Genomic DNA, 9,638 nt, shown 5'->3' on the forward strand with positions numbered 1-9,638 from the left:
GGGTGCCGTCGGTCAAAGAGTGTCGACTGGCGGCCCCCAGGGGGAGGGCATTCTCTGTGGGCGCGCCAGACCTTTGGAACCGTTTACCGGTGGAGCTCCGGACAGCTCCCGACCTTCGCTCCTTCCGACGTGACCTAAAAACATATTTATTTGAACAAGCCAGCCTGGTCTGATGGGTTTAGGGGTATTTTAACGCTTTGTATTAATCTATTGAATTGGGCTGTTGTATTTAATATTTCTTTTAATTTTTATATATTGTATTTTATTGTATTGCCCTGTACACCGCCCTGAGTCCTTCTGGAGAAGGGCGGTATAAAAATTAAATTATATAAATAAAATAAATAAATGTGTAAGCTATAGCTGGTCCAGAATGCAACAGCCCGAGTGGTTGCATCTCATTTTGCCTGGAGAACTACAGTAAACTGCTACTGGAGCTCCACTGGCTTCTGGATGCAATTCAAGGTTGTCATCTTGAAAGGCCTCCATGGCTCATGTCCTGGGTGAGTTCAAGATTGCCCATTGCCAGCAGTGTCTGCCCATCCAATGAGATGTAAAAGGGAGAGTTTTAAAGCAATTAATAGCCATTAAACAGGCCCTTTTGGTGGCTGTCTTCCTGGATTTGATGACCAACAAGCTTGGTGGTGGTAGAAAGTCATCAAGACATAGCCATTCCAGGAAACCTTGAAGGACTAATATGAGATGAAGGTACCTGATGGTTTGCACGATTACTCATTATGTTATTTCCCAGTGTAATATGATTTGAATTTTTCTGTTATTATATTTTGTTACTGTACTAGTTTAATCTGTTAACTGGAGTTTTCACTGCTAAGTCTCATTAGAGTTTGAAACAGCATATATCCCTGGGTGAGTAATAAATACATATCCTGCCCTTATTATGTAGTAGCACCCATTGGGGTGGGGAAATGGAAGATTTGCAACAGAAAACTGAAAGAGATGGGTCCTGTCTTCTGCTGATTCTGAGCATACTGTATTTACTATGGAGATTCCACTACAACCCATCATCATTTCTAGAAAAATGGGATAAAAATCTCAGGAATATAAGCTTAAATGGGAAATCCAAAACAAATGTACTGGAAGAGAGTTAGGGCAAGCAATTTCCATATTGCTAAGCAAACTACATGAATGTGCCCATAAATTTACCAGCTCAGTGAAACTCAAATGAGAATTTGCCTTTTTCGTGAAAACTTCACTCTTCAGGCAATCAGGATCTACTTTCTATACAATTTCCTCACCTTATTTGGGACATGTTCCACAACCAGAGTTGCGTACTGCAGGTTCTGAACAGTTGTCCACCCCATCGTACCCAATTGTGGAGCTGCTATAGCAGCAGATCCTCCCTACAGAGAACTGCTTCTCACTATTAAGGAAGGAAATCACAGCCCTGCATAGCTTGCCAGTTCAGATTTTAGACCTCTGCAGGGTTAATTATTACAATGGCTTTTTTTGTTTGTTTGTTGCTGCAAGATTCCAGACCAGCGATAAGAAAAAAGCTGCCAAAAGATCTTTGGGGACTTGATGTTTATTAACTGAGTGCCACCATTGGCCATGAAACAAGCCGAACCAACTCTATTGTGTGGAAGGGAGGCTGAGGCTGGGAAAATAGGGTGGGAGACTTGTTCAAGGTCAAAGTGATTTATCGGGTAAGACAGGAATGGAATGAGTGCCAGAAGTAGAATATTTTCAAAGATTGTACCTTTTACCACTAGAACATCAATTTAACAGAACATTTCTGAATATCACAATGCCTGAGCTGACTCCATAAGTATGTTTTAATTGGTCTCTCCCTCCCACCCAGGCTCATAGTAGCCCATAATTTTGGGCTTTCAACTATTTGTACTTCTTAGTAGTTTAGATTCTTCTGACGTGGAATTCTCCATGCTGAGATGGAGCCCTATTATCTGGAGTTAAATGATTGTGTCACATAAGCAGTGCAGCGTAGCTGTGGAGTCATTCCTCCCTTCTGCTTGCAGTTCTACAATGCAGCAGAGCTACAGAATAAGAAAACAAGCGTGAACTGATGCAGTCTTTGAGGTTCATATCTACGCCACAGTGTTGTAAACTGGGAGCTTAACAGCCCTTCATCCTTTCTGTGGAAACTTAGAAACTGTAGTTCTGAGATAGGGAACAATACAGTTCATTTCAAACATAGATAAAGATCTGAGAGAAAAAAAAGTATCCATAGAAAAGAGAAGTAAGCCATTCTGATACACTTGATAAATATCAGAGTGTGCAGTGAGGTTGTGTGTATGCACTAGAAGGGTTGGACCAAGATCAGGAGAGGGCAGTCCTAAAACTTCCTCTTCCTTCTGAAACAAAGAGTGTTAAAGTCCTTATAATATACAAAGTTTTAACATTTTAGGAAAGTGCAAATCTTCAAAAACAAACAAACAAACAAAAAAAACCCTTGACCCACAGTTTCCATAAACTTCCATGATCAATGTAATATGATATACTGTATGCATGCAAACTGTGGCTGCTTTACCTGAGAAATCACATTACAGAACAAAGAAAAGTTAATTGTGATGCTCTATATACCCCAAATGCCAACATGGCCAGCAGAGTCATTCTATAATATTTAAAGATTCATAATTCCTCAACAGAGGAGCTTGGTACAGAGCTCAAGACTAACTCAATCTGAGGCTGACTCCAATGTTCAAATATGTCTACCATTCCTTCACTGGTTGCTTTGATGTGGCGCTCTTCAAGCGGTCCTGCTCAACATTGCTTCAGAGATCTCGAATATTAAAATGGCAGCTGGGCCCCAGGAGGTGGGTGGGTGGGGGGCAACGTCGCTAAGGTTCGGATGCTGCCCAAGGATTCAAAGAAATTTCAGATCAAGGGCAAAACAATTGCTGGGTTTAGGATTAGAGCACTTTCTCCAGAAGGGAAAGGGAAAGATTATCCCACTCTAGAAGTGTCAGTATTGCAACTCCCAGAATAGCCAGGGGGAAAAGTAGTCAAAAAACACTTAGTTGGAGAAGGTTGAATTAAACCTTAGTAACTTTTTAGAAAATAAAGGCTTTCTCCCAAAGGAAAAAGGTTCAGGAAGGGCTGATACCAGAGAAGATAGGCTGTGCCCCTCACAAAAGGAACAAAGAGTGAATGTGCAGGCAAAACATGAGGAAAGACTGCTGGCCTTGTAAAAGTCCCAGGGGCAAATTGGCTAACAGCTATGGGAAGAAAACACGAAAATTGAACCCGGTGGCCCTTTAGTCTGATCCAGCAAGGAACTTTTTATGTCCTTAAATTGTAAAGCCAGCTGTTTGAAGACATTGGAAAGAATGGAAGAAGCGCCAGTGGTTTATATTTTCCCCAACTTCCCTGTTGCTAATCCAGGTTTGTTTTTAATGTACGTGCAGATTTTATCCTAGTACTTACCTCTAAGACTAACAACAAATGTAAGTTTTAAGGTTCCCTGAGCTGCTGTTTCCCAGGGAGGACTGGTCTCACCTATTGCTCTTTCAGAATGGATTTGTCCTCTAATTGAAGCAGAGAAATGAGCGTCACTGTGGCGTCGTGGTGAAGGCATCAGGCCAGAAACTGGGAGACTGTGAGTTCTAGTCCCATTTTGGGCACAAACTCAGCTAGGTGACTTTGGGCCAATCACTTACTCTCTGGCCTAAGGAACACTGATGCAAGGGCAACAAACCAGTTTTGAAAAACCTTGCCAGGAAAATTGTAGGGACTTGTCCAGGTAATCTCTGAAATTCCAGCACGATTGAACAGAAGGAAAAGAAAGGAGAACCAAGAGGCAAAATGGCTGTCCTGAGAAACTCTGCCATCTTTAATTATCCCAGAATTCCTGCTGCCTTGTTATGTACACTGGGGCTCCAGTGTTTATAAAGGTACTTGCTGGGGCAGTTGTTTTCTTCAAGACTTATTTCCAAAACCCTGGGAAGAAGCACCAAGGGGAAAAAAAGAAGAGTTTTAATGAAACAAAATAACTTTAAAAAGGAGTAAAAGTGTCAGCCCCTGCTGATCTCTGCCCAGTTCTCAGCAAATCTTTAGCTCATCTTCCCAGCCTAGAGCAGTAAAAGGATTGTTTCAAAGCCAGTAATAAAAGTAAGCTCTGACTGGGGAAATGGCATCCCCCCCACCCTGAGCCAGGGGGTCTTTGCCCTCTTTCCACGAAAAAGAGCAGAAGCCAGAGTGACTACTTTCCCAGTCCTTTCTCTCTGCTGTGTCTTCCAAACTGGCAGCAGCGGTGGAAGCAGGAAACGGCTCCCTCGAACAAAGGCCCATTTACAAATCCCTGTCCCCAGAGGTTTCAGCCAGAGACAGGGCCACCCCAAAACATTCCAGGCCTAGCCCCCCTCCCCGGTGAATCCAGGCGACATGGGAGGGGGAAGAGACCAAGAGAAAGAAAACCTCACAGCAACTGGCTTTTTTTTTTGCCTTTAGAACTTCTTTTCAATGTGTCTGTGCCCCCCCCTCTGGTGGAAAAGACTGACGCTCTTTCCTCCCTCCCTTGTTGTAGCTTAAGTTGGTCTCAGGAAATCAAGCCCTGAGCAAGAACAGAAATTGCTACTAAGAAACAAGAGGAAGACACTAGCTGGTTCAAATGTATGTGTGTGTGTGGGGGGGGGGGGGGATGTAGTCAAAAGAATAATTTGGAACCCACTGCCCAAACAGGTCTGTTGAAGATTTGGGTCTGCTTAATACATGTGCCATGTTACAGTGGTAGGAAAAAAGGAAGAGGAAGTAGGCTTATTAGGAGGGAGGATATTCAGCCAAATGTCTCCCGTGCTATATGAACGCTTGCTTGTGCTGCCTGAACAGAAGCGTGCCTGTTAGGAGGGAGGGAGATGTGCTGCAGCATTTTGTTGCAGTTCCCCCATTTGTTCAGAAAAGCTGGCATACGAATGCATAGTTCCCAGATGATTCCCTTTCCTGCTACGCGAGATTGGAAGTGACATCTGGGTGTCCTCCCACACACACACACCCCCCATCAGAACATGCTCAATTTTAAAAGGCGCCATCGTCCAGTTCACTTCAGAGAGCGAGGCCCGCTTTCGTTTCGGCCAGGCTCGTCTCTACCATATAGCGCCTCCTATGGGCAAGAAATAAACCGAAGTCACGTGCAGTTTCTAACTCAGCGGCGTTTCCCACGCTACTTCTCTTTCTCGGAAAGCAGAGACCGAAATAGCCACGGAGCTTCTTCCCCAGGGAAGATGTGGCTCGTATGCGGACTCCGGCTGCAACCTCAACCCCGCCCAGGGGAGTCACTCTATTTAGTCCCACCGTTACTCCTTCGACGAGTGCGGGCGGGCGGGCGGGGGGTCCGGGAAGAGAGAGGAAAGGAACGCTGGGAGTTGCAAGGTTCCAGGCTTCTCATTGCCTAGCAACCAGCCGCTTCCTTGCTCAGCCTAAGATTTCATTGATCCAAATTGCTCGGTTAACAAAGTTGTCGTGGCAACAAGTGGACGGGAGATACGAATTAGTGGACAAGATAATGTGTGTGGAGGAGAGAGGACAAGAAGTGTCCCAGGTGGGGGGAGGGAAATAGATGGTGATGCAGTTATTGTGAAATTTGGGGGGGATCCATGGAAGTACTCCAGCTCTGCTAAGGCTGCAGATTCCTCTCACTGCAACCTTATTTGATTTATATCCATCTCTCTTTGGAGTAAATATTCCTGGGAGTCCAGAACAATAATGTCAATGGGAAGTTTCCAGGTTTTTTTTACATATTTAATAATATTTTACTCTGATATCCCATCTTTTTTTCCCAAGGCGCTCAAGACAACATGAAAAATTCTTCACAAATGGCCAGTATTTTATCTTCACAGCAACCCTGTGGAGACAGATTCAGTTGAGAGGCATAGTCCAAGATGATACCATCCTGTGAGTTATTATACCTGGTTTATGAGATGAACTTGACTTCTGGCAGTCATAACCAATCCTAATCCCTAATTCTGGAGGGATTGTAAGGAAGGAGAGATCGTTCTCCAAGGCGTTCCTGTGGCCCTTTGTTTTCAAGACAATGGTGATAATAGTAATATTTTGGATCAAAATTCCCATTAATCTCAACTAGCATAAGCAATTACCAGATACAGGTGGACCTTGAGATACAATCATAATGGAGCCTGCTCATTATGGTTGCATGTTGCGACAGCTGTTAAATGAAATGGCACACCTAATGATTCCCCCATCCTTGTTAAACTGAGGTACAGGTCATTAAACAGAGCACAAAAAGTCTCAGGGATACACTTGGAGGCCTAGCATAGACCCAGGGCTGCCTACCCAGCTTCTCCCAAGGCCTCCCCCACATTCCAAGATAACCCATGCTCTGCTTTCTGGCCCTCAGGTGCCCACAGGCCTTTTCTCACTCCCACTGGGTCCCCCCAAGCCTTAGGCCTGATTCCTATCCCACCGGGCAAGATATCTTGCTTCTCACTTACCTTTTGAAGAGCTCCAAAACCTTCTCTCGGACGCATGGTATGATTCCGAAATTGGGCTATGTGGGCAAACTGCTCCATTTTCTTGCCTTAGTGAGGTTACACAGCACTACAGAGAGTTTCTGAAAGCGGTGCAAACCACGTTAAGGCAGTCAGCAAAATGGAGTGGTTTGTTCCTTGCCTGCACAACGCAATTCCAGATTTGTGTCATCTGGTCAAAGGGCAAAGTGACCCGTTCCAGTGTTATGGAAGGCTTTGGAGTGCTTCAAAATGTGAGGAGGAGAGTATTTCACTGGTAAGGTGAGAATCAGGCCTAAGGCCAATGCGGAGCTGTTGGGGGCCGGAAATGCTTGCAGGGACTAGGTGGGGGGTTGGGGAGGAGATGGGGGCACTGCAGCATCCCTGTGGTCGGTCATAAGCACAAATGAATGTGGGGGCACTGCAGCAACTGTAACTTTGGGATCAGATTGTAAGTAACGTTTGGGGGGATTTGTTGTAACTTCAAATGGTCATTAAGCGACCGAATGCCAGTCGAGGAATACCTCGATTTTAACTGGGATATTACCCTGCTTACTCTGTCCCAACAGCCCTTCACCAATGTGGCACAACCCAGATACATTGGATCTGCCACATTGGGGAAGCTTTCAACAAATGCTGAATATTTTTTTAAGGATAATTCTTTACAAGCATATCCTGTAATATCCTTTCCCTTAGCCTTTATGGCTATGTCTCCTAGGAAAATCCAGTATATTTCAAAGCCTCTGGGATACATTAGAGCACATTCCCCATTTATGCAGGAATTTCCATCTGACCTTACATGTTGGGCTTCACCATTGACTCTTGTGAATGTAAATATATCCTAACACATGTTCCAGTCTCCTGTGATATCACTTCTGTACAGTCTTTTAAAATCCCCTCATGCTCCTGTTTCCTCATTTAAATTTTGGATGTACCTGGAGTCATTACTGGAAGACAAAGCTCTTAACACTAACACACACAGACACAGACACAACAGACACAAGTGCAGAACACACTGCAACAGTCTCTATCATTGAGGAGCTTTACTGCATATTGCTTCCAAACTGCTGAAAGTCAAAAGCAAACCTAGGACTGGGTTCTCCTATATCCACCTCTGCTGACTTCCACTTTTTAAAGGAGTCCGCTGAATTCATAGCTGCTTCTGAAACAATCAAACATGGAGATAGCAGGCAAGATTTCTACTTCTCATATAACCTCTTATCAAAAGAGGAAATCTGAAGCTTGTGGAGGCCTGAGTCAGAGTGACTTTGCAGGCAGCCTTTCTGTAGAATGAAGGTGTGAAAAGAAAAAGGTAAATGAGTGCCATAAGTGGGTGCATAGTATGCGTGTATGAGTACACTATACACCTCACACATATATACATATACAAACATATTGTGCTCAACATCCACACGGGTCAAGGAGAATTATAGAAATAGGAGTCTCAAGTTTTTAGCAGATACACCGTGTTGGTGGCAAAAGCAGGCTTGAAAAATATCTGCTGGTGCAGCAAAACAGTAGCACAGGGTCTGCCAAACCCCTGGGAACCCCTGTGGCAGGGAGCAAATGGGAACATCGAGAGCAGAGCAGAGTTTGAGGGAAACATGAGGGAGTCCAGCTCACCATTTTCATTGCTTTCCTGTAATAAGAGTAAGTTGAGAACAAGTAGAAGATCAAATAGTGTTAAGTCAGGCAGTAAGATGAGACTACCGGAACAGCAGTGGACTGGCAAAGGGGTTAGCAAACTCAGCAGTGCTGATCCTTGAGGCCAATCCTGACCAAGGCTTTGCTCATATTTACAGTCAGTTTTGCCAGATTACTTGGGAATTGGTTAGAGAAGAAGGGTAGAGCAGTGTAACACTTTGCTGGTCAAGAACCCTAACTGTCTGCAATCTATATATTGATTGAATCAGCAACCAAATCCTGGCCACAGTTAGTGAAGGGTAGAACTGCATACCTTTCCCCCTGAGTTTTATTCCTGGATAGATGTTGAAATTAGGGCAGGCCAGAACCAGGATGAATTATTCTGGCACCAGACAAAATAGTTGTGCAATTGAAGACCAGTGCTCTGGAAATTCTAGTTTTTGCTTCTCAGTTTGTCCCTGCTCAGAAGCTACTGGGTGGTAAGTCTCCTGTTTCCCCCCACCATTCCTCAGCAAATTTCAACTGCTGAATATGGTTTGCTTTGCTATCATCTACATACTCATTACATGCCCTATCCAAAATTACACTTCAGGGAAATGCTGAATACTCTGGTTATATTACTAATTCTTTGTTTTAAAAACAGTGTTTCTGAGTATTTGGATGTGTGGGTGCGGCCGTCTGTTTGCAAGTGGATTTGTGCATTTACACATCACATACCAGAATGGATCACATGCAAGGGATAGCTTACAGACCTCTTTTTTGACACTGCCCAGTCCAGATATTGGTTTGTAAATGTTGGATGGCATTTCTATGACAATGTTGTATAGGCCGCATGCATCTCTTTTCTTGCAACATTCTCAGCACAGAGGACGTACAACCCCTTGGGAGTAATGTAGCAATCTGTTGCAGAGCCCACTTTGATCCCCTTTGCCCAAAATTGAGTGACCTTGGGCTACATCCCCTGTAAAGTAGGAGAATGTGAAGCATATATACCATTCTGAGCATTTTAAACAAAAGGTGGAACAAATATCCCTTTCATTCTTATTTGCCAAGTAGGGATTCTGATATTTTCCACTGGGCACCTCAGTTGCGCCTGTAAAGTTGCTCACTGTAGATCTTTCCAAATGTTTCATTTGCAATTTTCCACATATTTGAGGTGGATTTGGAGGGTCTGACTGACCTTACCCAATTTGTGACGCAATTGCCAGAAAGCTTTTCACAGTACGTTGAGTTGAAACAGTAACTTCATTCCTGAGACACCCCACACCCCCCCAGCTTAGTTGCATGTCGCCGTTGGTTGCCAAGTGAAATTCTTTCCATGGTGTGTATCATTGCACTGTGGAAACAATCATGCCTAACTGATCTTGATCCCCCAAAGGACATATGGTTGATTATGTGCCACATAGCATTTGTTTATTCGTAGCAACTACATAGATTTTCTCCATGATGATCTACTTCTAACCTGGTCGTTGAGGTCCCCCAATGGTGCAGGTAATCCTCGACTTACAACCATTCATTTAGTGACTGTTTGAAGTTACGGTGGCACTGAAAAAAGTGGCC

Source organism: Vipera ursinii (genome assembly GCF_947247035.1).
Source record: "Vipera ursinii genome assembly, chromosome: 2".
Classification (NCBI taxonomy): domain Eukaryota; kingdom Metazoa; phylum Chordata; class Lepidosauria; order Squamata; family Viperidae; genus Vipera; species Vipera ursinii.